Source organism: Leucoraja erinacea, chromosome 7 (genome assembly GCF_028641065.1).
Source record: "Leucoraja erinacea ecotype New England chromosome 7, Leri_hhj_1, whole genome shotgun sequence".
Lineage (NCBI taxonomy): Eukaryota > Metazoa > Chordata > Chondrichthyes > Rajiformes > Rajidae > Leucoraja > Leucoraja erinaceus.
This window is the reverse complement of record NC_073383.1, coordinates 67,048,408-67,060,192: the sequence shown is the minus strand read 5'-3', so window position 1 is coordinate 67,060,192 and position 11,785 is coordinate 67,048,408. Positions and strand designations below refer to the sequence as shown.

Here is an 11,785-nt window from a genome sequence, read left to right as displayed (position 1 = left end):
CATTCTTTTGATCCTTTCCACACTCAATTGGCAGTTGACATCTTAATAGTTCCTAGATTTGCATATTAAAAGAAGGTGAACCGAGGAGATGAACCTGTTTTAAAAAAACATCCGTGGCTCCTGGCTCAATATGAGGCAATTGCTGCAGCCAGGTGCAGGAAATGAAAAACCCACACCGGTTTGCCCAGTCTCTCAGGGCTGGGACCATATTTGCAAAGCTGGAATGTGTAGGAACGAACTGCAGATGCTTTTTTTACACCAAAGATGGACAAAAAATGTTGGAGTATCTCAGTGGGACAGGCAGCATCTCTGGAATAGAAGTAATGGCTGACGTTTCGGATTGAGACCCTTCTTCAGACTTCAGCTAGAAAATTAGTCACCAATGTATCCAACCCTCTAAGGTACACAAAAATGCTGGAGAAACTCAGCAGGTGCAGCAGCATCTATGGAGCGAAAGAAATAGGTGACGTTTCGGGCCGAAACCCTTCTTCAGACTGAGGATATTCCTTCTTCTGACTATCCAGTTCATATTCCTTCTATCCTTATCTCCTTATCTCACTTTTTTTCCTTTTTGTTTCTGCTCTTTGCCCGACTATCTGCCAATAACCACACCCCCCCACCCACCCCCCCCCCCCCCCCCCCCCCTTTCCCCTTCACCTGTAACCACTTATCACTTACCTGGCTTGGTCCTGCCCCCACCTCTCTCCCTGCTTCCTGCCCCTCCCCTCCTCCCCCCCCTACTGCAATTAGTCTGACGAAGGGTTTCGACCTATCCATGTTAAACTGATTTGGAAGCCTTGAATGGAGGTGCATTGCAAATGTCAGATTTTTTTTCAATATTTTTATTCACACATTTCACAACATGCTGACTTGTTTACAACAGAATAGGCGATCCTTAAAGATTTTACGTCATCTGAGCTTTGCAAAGTTTTTCCAGGTTACTTGCGCAATTATATGTATGTACACTGTGGATGCTGTCAGTACACTGTTGATTGTTTGATTGTTATCTGTATACTGTGGATGGCCTGATTGCAATCATGTATTGTCTTTCTGCTGACTGGTTAGCATGTGACAAAAGCTTGTCACTTTACTTCGGTACACGTGACATTGAGGTGACCTGAGTCCGGGGTTCAGCCGCGGGTCAGCGGCTGGGTCCGCTGGACTGGAGGGCGGCAGCTTCGACCACCCCGGGCCGCGGTGTTTGAGCCGGCCCGTTGGCGGGGTTCGGTGAGCCGCGGGACTGGTTGTACCATCGCCCGGTGGGGAATCGCCTCAACGCAGAGGGAGAAGAGGAGGGAAGAGACTGCAGCCCTAAGATTTTTGCCTCCACCACAGTGAGGAGATGTTTGGAATTCTCACTGTGGTGGATGTTAATTTGTGTTTGTTGTTGTTTATTATTGTATGTATGACTGCAGGCACGAAATTTCGTTCAGACCGCAAGGTCTGAATGACAATAAAGGTAATTCTATTCTATTCTATTGGAACTAAACTCAAAATCAACAAAACTCAAACTCAACTCAGTAGTTGAAGAGGTGTCCTTTTTTCTTCAGAGAAGCTGCCTGACCCGTTGCGTCACTCCAACACTTTGAGTCTAGCTTTGGTATAAACCAGCATCTGCAGTTCTGAAGATCAGTCTGAAGAAGGGTTTCCGAAACATTGCCTATTTCCTTCGCTCCATAGATGCTGCTGCACCCGCTGAGTTTCTCCAGCATTTTTGTGTACCTTCTGCAGTTCTTTGTTTCTAGTTCTGGGTAGTTTTATTGTTCTCCTTATGCAGAGGAATGGAAAGTCAAAGGCCACCCTCAGAAATTTGTAATACCTGGAGTATCGCTCACTCACTTCACTGCTGCAAGTCTCTGCAAGTGAACTGAGACGAAGAGAAAAGCTAAATATTGTTTGGTTGGAGACAGTGTACAGAATGCTACAGTGTAAAAGGAAAATTATCCTTGGACAGGGAACACAGAAAGTTAACATTCAAGTATGGCAAGTATTTAGGAGGGCGGATGGAATGTTGATCTTTTGTGCAAAGGAGGTGGAGTTCAAAATGAAGAAGTCTTGCTATAATTGTAGAGCAAGTCCAGGCAAATCCTGGACTTACACGCTGGTGCCTAAATGCAGTTCAAATAGCTAAAGCGAGACACAAGACACTGCAGGTGCTTGAATCTTGAGCCAAAAACAAACTGCTGGAGGAACGCAGTGGGTCAGGCAGCATCTGTGGAGGGAAATAGACAGGTGACCTTTGAGTCTGGACCTTTCTTCCTTCAAGATTGGAGCAGAAGTAGCTGGGAGAAATAATTTAGTGGAAGGGGTGGGGCAAGAGCTGGCAAGTGATATGTGGATCCAGGTAAGGTGGGAACGGGGGGTTAAGTGACAGCTGGGTTGGGTTGGTGACATGAGGGTGGAGATGGCCAGAAATGTTGGAGGCAATCAGTGGAGAAAAGGACTAAATATAGTGGAATCTGACATGAATGGAAGGCGAGGTGAAATGTGGAACCAGGGGGTGGGGACGGGGAGCTGGTAGGGTTAGTAATGGGTATTGAAAAAAGGAAAAGGTGAGTGAGGAGGAAACAAAAATTAGAGTACAGGGCTAGGGGGAATGGAAAGAAAGGTGTGAGTAAGAGAACCCGGGTAGATCACTAGAGAAGAGGGTGTTGCGGGGGGGGGGGGTTACCTGAACGTGGAGAATGAAATGTTCCTGACGTTGGTTTGTTGGCAACCCAAGCAGAATATGAAATGCCTTTCTTCCACTTTGCATGTGGCTTCTCTTTGGCAATGGAGGAGGTTGAAGGGGGTTGATATGGGAATGGGAAGAGGAATTGAAGTGGCTGATAACAGGGAGCTCCAGCTAGCCCCTGTGGATAGTGCAAGTGTTTGGCAAAGTGGTCACCAAGTTTATGCTTGGTCTCCAGTCCCTGTCTTCCAGTTCCTTTCCACTCCTCTTTCCGCTCTTAAACCACCTTATCCCCTCTGAGTCCTTACCCCACTCATTCTCCTCCTCACCTCTTTCTACCATCCCCCCTCTACTGCACACAGAGAGTGGTGAATCTCTGGAATTGTCTGCCACAGAAGGTAGTTGAGGCCAGTTCATTGGGTATATTTAAGAGGGATTTAGATGTGGCCCTTGTGGCTAAAGGGATCAAGGGGTATGGAGAGAAGGCAGGTACAGGATACTGAGTTCGATGATCAGCCATGATCATATTGAATGGCGGTGCAGGCTCAAAGGGCCGAATGGTCTACTCCTGCACCTATTTTCTATGTTTCTATGTTTTTACTCCCATCTTGAAGAGGCGTCATGGCCTGGAATTTCATCTGTCCATTTCACTCCGCAGATTTTACCTGACCCATTAAATTCCTCTGTCTTTGCTCAAATAGCTGAATCCCAACCAACCAGCCAGAAGGCTTTGCCCTCATGCCTCATTGCTAAGGCTAAGGTATTTAATGCATTTGTTCCAGTGGTGGTTTTGTCCAAATGTTTCCAGGATCTGCAATTTGATACTATTTGTCTCTATCTAACTGCCCTATGTGTGACTGGAAATCCTCATCTTATGATTAACCCTTAACTATTTTACATTTGCTTACATTATTTACATTATATCAACTTGGTTTCCATTTTTCATTCTCAATCACTGTATTAGTGATAAATACAACAGCTTTGTAGTTTTCAGTGGCAAGGAATTGCCAATTTGTGACCTTTCCTCATTGAGCCTTGGGAAATCTGGGATCTAGATAGCTTGATGAGGACAGACACCAAACCTGATATTAAGATGAGGGCCGAGTTGAGTACCATTTGTTTCCCTTGTTTTCCAGAGGGTTGAATATCACGTTCATGTGAAAATGATCCATGTTGGATCTGCAGATGAGATGCAAGATGGTTCAAGTTGCTGGTGGACAGAGGGGCAGGGTACGGCCCACACCTGCATCACACACGGCAACACACAGAGCCACCTCGCGCCTCCCGACTAGATTCTTTTCTGTAATCGAGACAGAAAGCTCCTCCAACATGCCCAGTTTCTGTTCACCCGCTGAGTTACTCCAGCTTTTTGTGCCCATCGTTGTTGATACTCACCTTGTCTGGGAGCTCCCCCCAAGTTCCTGATGTATGCCCGGGATCCTCCACAGCCATTTTCTCAGCAACTTCAAGTGATCGGACTTGACAGTAAATGGAACGAAGGATTGATCAGATCTGCTGACAAAGAATATGACTTTGTTTTTGCTGTCATTAAAGTTGGCAATCCTAGCCAGTACAATTTTGTCTCAGATATTCATTAATCTACAGACCAACAGTGAGTCAGAGCGGAAGACGGTAAACTAATTATTTTTAGTTGTCCAAAAACATGCTTTATTCATTTAATACAATCAGGACATGTCATTTCCCTTCTGACACTGTACCCATCAATTCCTTTACAACGTGTCAATTCCACTAATGATTTGTATTAAACAATATATATCAATCAAATGTGTAGGAAGGAACTGCAGATGCTGGTTTAAACCGAAGATAGACACACAAAGCTGGAGTAACTATGTGGGTCAGACAGCATCTCTGGAGAAAAGGAATATTGTAGGTGACGTATCGGGTTGAGGCCCCGATATCCTGAAGAAGGGTATCGACCCGAAACCCCATCTATTCCTTTCCTCTAGAGATGCTGTCTGACCTGCTGAGTTACTTCAGCTTTTTGTGTTTATATCAATCAAATATTTGAGAGACTGTTACTTAGGGCTCAGCCTCTCAGTTATCTCCAGCTACCCCAGAGCCTGTGCAGTGGCTGCATTGAGCTTCAGTGTGAATCTCAGCAAGTATCCTGGACATTAGAATGTGCATTTGTAAGCATTTACCTGCGGATATCTCCTTTTGCTGCAGATCAATAAGTTTCCGGCAGACCAAAGTGCATCTTCCGCCAGGTTTGATGTTTGACTCGGTGTGCATTCCCCGGGAAAATCCCATAGATTACAGAACAATGCGTTACTGTTTGAGATTAACCTGGGCAAAGATTATTGTATACCTTTCCAAATTGTCTCAGCAAACGGACAGCCACTGAGGTGGCAAACAATTGACTCATCTGCACTACAACAAGGTCAAGGTGTGGGATTGAGTTTCTGCATGATGGGAACGTCCCTTCTCATCACCAACCAGGCAAGTGCTTGTTTGAGATGTCCGATGTTCCTCGTCCGTTTCAGGTATCACAAAGCTAAGAGTTCCTGTTGCTGTGTTTCCGCTTGATAGTCAAGTGGTGCAAAGATCACTGGCACAGCTTCAAAGCCCATCAAAGCTGACCTCGCCCAGAAAGACTGAACCTTCGACTATCTAAAGCCAGCTGTTCAGAAAAGGAGATTGCACATAGAGTCATAGTGTGATACAACATGGAAACAGGCCCTTCGGCCCAACTTGCCCATACTGGCCAACATGTCCCAGCTACACCAGTCTCATTTGTCTGCGTTTGGTCCATATCCCTCCAAACCTGTCCTATCCATGTACCTATCTAACTGTTTCTTAAATGTTGGGATAGTCCGTGCCTCAACTACCTCCTCTGGCAGCTTATTCCATACATCCACCACCTTTTGTGTGAAAAAGCTACCCCTCAGATTCCTATGAAATATTTTCCCTTAAGCCTATGTCCTCTGGTCCTCGATTCACCTACTCTGGACAAGAGACTCTGTGCATCTATCTACCCGATCTATTCCTCTCATGATTTTATGCACATCAATAAGATCACTCCTGATCCTCCTGCGCTCCAAGGAATAGGAGTCCCAGCCTATTCAACCTCTCCCTATAGCACAGACCCTGTGGTCGTTGCAACATCCTCGTACATCTTATCTGTACCCTTTCCAACATATACTGTTGAAAATTAAAAACTGTTATTTAATATTATTGATCAATAAGAGAAAGAATTAGCATTTACATCCCGTGTGTCATGCTATTCAGCATTCTAAAATTCTACAGCCAAGGATTTAATGTGTAAAAAATATTTTCACTGTTGTATTGTAGGGGAATGACAGCAGCCAATTTGCAGACAATTAAGTCCCAAAAATAGCAATGAGATATAAATGATGCCAATAATTATCGCAACTCCCTAATCAGTCAGTGCTTATCCTAACGCTGGTGTAGATGCTGTTACTTTGAATCCCCACAAACAATGTTCCCACCACTGCTAAGTTAATCCAGCTTTTTGTGTCCATCTTCATTTTAAACCAACATCTGTAGTTCCTTCCTACACATTTCCACCACTGATGTCGAGCTCACCGGCCTCTAGTTCCCTGTCCTTACTGCCCTACTTTAATTATGGTACTCAAGATAGTGCTCGGGCCTCTTTCACCCCCACTTGAGAAGAAATGTGGGAAGGTGGTGAACACCTTATTTAAAAATGTATTCTGATTGTACGCACAAAATCATGAGAGGAATCGTTTAGTTGAGTTTAGAGATGCAGCGCAGGAACAGGCCTATCGGTCCATCGAGTCCGTGCCGGCCAGCGATCCCCATACATAGAAACGTAGAAACATAGAAAATAGGTGCAGGAGTAGGCCATTCGGCCCTTCGAGCCGGCACCGCCATTCAATATGATCAAGGCTGATCATCCAACTCAGTATCCCGTACCTGCCTTCTCTCCATACCCCCTGATCTTTTTAGCCACAAGGGCCACATCTAACTCCCTCTTAAATATAGCTAGCACTAGGGACACTACACGCTAGGGACAATTTATAGTTTTTACCGAAGCCAATTAGCCTACAAACACATACGTCTTTGGAATGTGGGCGGAAACCGGAGCCCCCGGAGAAAACCCACGTGCTCACACAGAGAGAATGTACAAATTCCATATGGACCGCACCCATGGGCAGGTGTCTGGTGCTGTAAGGCAGCAACTCTGGAAGGCACTGTAGGGTAAACATGGCCAGAGTAGGGGAATCGAGAACCAGAGGACATAAATTTAAAGTTAGGGGGGAAAGATTTAATAGGAACCCGAGGTGTAACTTTTTTACACAATGGTTGGTGGATGTATGGAATGAGCTGCCGGAGGAGATAGTTGAGGCAGGTACTATTGCAAGATTTTAGAAACATTTAGACAGGTACATGGATAGGATAGGTTTAGAGGAACATAGGCCAAATGTAGGCAGGTTGGACTGATATAGATGAGACATGTTGGTTGGTTAGGGTAAGTTGGTCTGTGCTGTTTCCACGCTACGTAACTCTATAACTGCATTCATGACATTGCAATACAATACCGATTTTAGATTAGTTTACCTCTCCCCTGACTCTGTCTGAAGAAGGGTCTTGGCCCGTAACGTCACCTATTCCTTTTCTTCAGAGATGCTACCTGACCCACTGCATTACTCCAGCATTTTGTATCTATCGTCAGGGTAAACCAACATCTGCTGTTCCTTCACACTGATTTCAAACTAATGGCTCGAGTGACTGTAGAAGGGTCCCGACCTGAAACATCACCCATCTGTGCCATGTCATGCTGAGGTGCTGCTTGACCCACTAAGCTACTCCAGCACTCTGTGTCTTCAGCTGGAGTGGGACAACAATTCCTCCCATGTGCTGCCACACAGCTCCGGGGACCTGGATTAGATTCCGACCTCAGGTGCTGCCTGGGTGGAGTATGCATATTCTTCCCATTGCCTTTTGTCGGTTGCTTTGGTTTCCTCCCAGGTACAGGAAGGTCGATCTGTGACTATAAATTATCCCTGGAGTAGGAAAACATTTGCAAAAGGAAATATTCTGCTGGGAGCTGGCATGGATCCAAAGTGAACTCGCTGCTGCATTGGTGTAAGTAGGAACAGTAAGTAAGATTGTAATGCATGAATTCATTTGTCAAATCAGTCAGCTTAATACAAATATTTTAGTTTTGTGTTTGTGCAGAGCCAGGTCTAAATTTGGCTTGGAAGCAAATGTCAGTGAATCTCACTGGGTTGGGGATAGAAACATAGAAACATTGGTGCAGGTCATTCAGCCCTTCGAGCCTGCACCGCCATTCAATATGATCATGGCTGATCATCCAACTCAGTATCCTGTACCTGCCTTCTCTCCATACCCCCTGATCCCTTTAGCCACAAGGGCCACATCTAACTCCCTCTTAAATATAGCCAATGAACTGGCCTCAACTACCTTCTGTGGCAGAGCATTCCAGAGATTCACCACTCTCTGTGTGAAAAATGTTTTTCTCATCTCGGTCCTAAAAGATTTCCCCCTTATCCTTAAACTGTGACCCCTTGTTCTGGACTTTCCCAACATCGGGAACAATCTTCCTGCATCTAGCCTGTCCAACCACTTAAGAATTTTGTACGTTTCTAAAAGATTCCCCCCTCAATCTTCTAAATTCTAGCGAGTACAAGCTAAGTCTATCCAGTCTTTCTTCATATGAAAGACCTGACATCCCAGGAATCAGTCTGGTGAACCTTCTCTGTACTCCCTCTATGGCAAGAATGTCCTTCTTCAGATTAGGAGACCAAAACTGTACACAATACTCCAGGTGTGGTCTCACCAAGTCCCTGTACAACTGCAGTAGAACCTCCCTGCTCCTATACTCAAATCCTTTTGCTATGAATGCTAACATACCATTCGCTTTCTTCACTGCCTGTTGCACCTGCATGCCTACTTTCAATGACTGGTGTACCATGACACCCAGGTCTCGTTGCATTTCCCCTTTTCCTAATCGGCCACTACATGTGGATGTAGTTACCCTCTGCTTGGAATTTAAACTGAACTGTGCAGGCTGTTCATACAGGACTAGAGGAAATGCAGTGAGTTTTAGTATTGACAAACATTTAACAGGACCTGATTATATTGTTTACAGTGTACTATGTTTACATATTCTATTGTGATGCTGCAAGTAAGAATTTCGTAAGATCATAAAACTATTTGGCCCATCAAGTCTACTCCTCCATTCACTCATGGCGGATTTATCTCTCCCACCTTACCCAATTCTCCTGCCTTCTCCCCATAACCTCTTCCACCCATACTAATAAATAATCTATCTATCTCTCCCTTAAAAATATCGACTAACTTGGCCTGCACAGCCTTCTGTGGCAAAGAATTCCATGGATTCACCACCCTCTGACTAAAGAAATTCCTCCTCATCTCCTTCCTAAAAGAACATCCTTTAATTCTGAGACTACAACCTCCAATCCTAGTCTTTCCCACTCGTTGAAACATCCTCTCCACATCCACTCTCTGTCCAAGCCTTTCACTATTCTGCATGTTTCAATGAGGTCCAGGCCCAATGTTCCAGAATAAGGGGCCACAGACTTAGAATAAAGGGGAGGTCATTTAAGACTGAGGTGAGAAAAAACTTTTTCACCCAGAGAGTTGTGAATTTATGGAATTCCCTGCCACAGAGGGCAGTGGAGGCCAAGTCACTGGATGGATTTAAGAAAGAGTTAGATAGAGCTCTAGGGGCTAGTGGAGTCAAGGGATATGGGGAGAAGGCAGGCACGGGTTATTGATAGGGATGACACAGCCATGATCACAATGAATGGTGGTGCTGGCTCGAAGGGCCGAATGGCCTCCTCCTGCACCTATTTTCTATGTTTCTATGTCCCCACTCACCGTCAACTCTGGCGAGAACAGACCCAGTGCCATCTAACGCTCATTGTTCTATCTGAGACATATGACAATAAAAAACTCTTGTAAAGTACGAGACCGTGAAGGGGCAAAGCTAAGTTTATTGCCTGAACCCCTGTGTCAGTGGTTTCAGCCAAGCAGAATGATATTTAGTTGAATCAGATTGTATCTTGATGCATATGAGATATGACAGGTTAAAATCCCAGTGGTGTTTTATTTAGTGGCACTAAACTGGGACTGCCTTGAGTATGCATAACATCAGAGATATAGAAATAGAATTTTATGGAACAACACAAGCCACAGGCAGCAGTACTTTCTTATAAATGTTAATGTCAAACACTTCAGAGGAAGTTATCTACTTAAACCTCCATTCCAAAACTGGTGCGTTTTTATCAAAATCTGATCAAGCTAAGCATATATTTTTAGTTCTGACAGATGAAGTGACTGTTCTGTGAAGAGGAGGTTTCTCATCGGAAATCATTTCAGTTAGAACTTTTGCGACAGAAAAGAACTGCCAAGTGAAAAATGCACTGACTGCTGTCTCAGAATTCATTCCTGTCAGCAGCGCCAAACATACATCACAATAGCAACAATTAAGGAACCAAATTTCATAGGTGGGACAAGTTGCTGCCATTACTTGGTGCTGCCATCCAAGGTTGAAATTCTCGACACACTGGACTTGAAATTGCTCAATGCGGTGGCTTATATTTGATGTGAAAGTCCTATAAAGAGCAGGAACTTCACAGAACAGAGTTGTCAAAGTTTCCCACGTTGAAACTGACAGTGTCAGTTTTAGCCTGGTGTTCCCTAGTGATGTGTTATTCATTCTCACAGTTATCAGCATATAGCTGAACAGATGCAACCTTTACAGCTAATTCTTAAAGGGACCCACCACAATGACACAACACATGAGAGGAATAAATCGGAATCACTTGTCCAGAGTGGGGGAATCGAGGTCCAGAGGACATAGGTTCATGGTGAAGGATTCTGAGGGGTAACTTTTTCACACAAAGGGTGGTGGTTGAAAGGAACAAGCTGCCAGTGGAGGTAGTTGAGGCTGGGACTGTCCCAACGTTTAAGGAACAGTTAGACAGGTACATGGATAGGACAAGTTTGGAGGGATACGGACCAAACGCAGGCAGATAGGACTAGTGTAGCTGGGACATGTTGACAATGTATGACTCTGTGACTTGATGGCTCTATAACACTCTTCCAGCCACAGGGTAGTATTGCTACCAACTGAATTGGTCCTTTAATGATGTGTCCTGTAGGAGTGGTGGGAGGTTGCCAGAGGTGTTTCAAAAGGGCCTGTTTTTCGGCGACTGCCGGTACCTGTCATAGTCGCAGCAGGTTGCCGAAAATTTTCAACATGTTGAAAATCCAGAGCCGACCAGAAAAAGGTACGACTCTTTTGGCGACTACTCACGATGCTAAAGGCGACATTGTGTCGGCACGGACTTGTAGGGCTGAGATGGCCTGTTTCCGTGCTGTAATTGTTATATGGTTATATGGTCATGTTGCAGGGTGCTAAAGAACAAAATAAATGTTAAAGAGCAAAATAAAACACTGAAAGATAAAACATTTGCTACATGCACTAGGACACCAAGAAAAATAAGGAAAATCCCTTAACACTCGAATCTGATTCTAAACAAACACATTTTATTTGTAATTCTGTGAACGCATTTCAAGTTTACAATTTCTAACAGCTGTGATCCTTTTCTGACTACTTCATGTTTCTCTGACTGTAATCATTGTCATTGAATCACACGTGCATGAAATGTTGCAGGAGGCCGTTTGGCCCACAATGCTTCTGGCAGTTTTGATGGTGATCAACTCCCCTTTTCTTACCCCATACCTATACCAGTTTTACACTTGAAGATTTCATCCAATTTTCTTTAGCAATTGTAAGTTATCTTGAATCTGCATCAAACAACTTTCAAGTTAAACTTTCCAGTTCAAAGTAACAATAAATGATTCCTGGTCTCACCTTTGGCTCTTTTGCTAGTTGGTTTCAATCTACACTCTTTGTCTACCCTCCTTTCTGTTGGTAAAACCACTTCCTTTTCCTTTACTCTGTTAAAACCATTCACGATGTTAACATTTTTGTCAAAGTCATCTAAAAACATATTCCATTCTAAGGAGAATGGCCCTGTCATCCCCAATCACTCCTTAGAATTAAAGTCTCTCATTCTGAAGGACTATCTAGGAAATCTCTTCTCCGCCCTTTCT

General features: G+C 44.3%; 1 long non-coding RNA gene across 2 annotated transcripts; it reads left to right on the top strand.

Annotated features, from left to right (window-relative positions):
* Positions 1-220: 220 nt before the first annotated feature.
* LOC129699076 (uncharacterized) lies at positions 221-4,243 on the top strand. Of its 2 annotated transcripts, none has more exons than XR_008723774.1 (2): positions 221-401; positions 3,808-4,243. It is a non-coding gene; the product is annotated as an uncharacterized LOC129699076 (long non-coding RNA). The 2 variants fall into 2 exon arrangements; XR_008723773.1 differs by lacking the exon at positions 221-401 and adding an exon at positions 1,995-2,344.
* Positions 4,244-11,785: the final 7,542 nt, after the last annotated feature.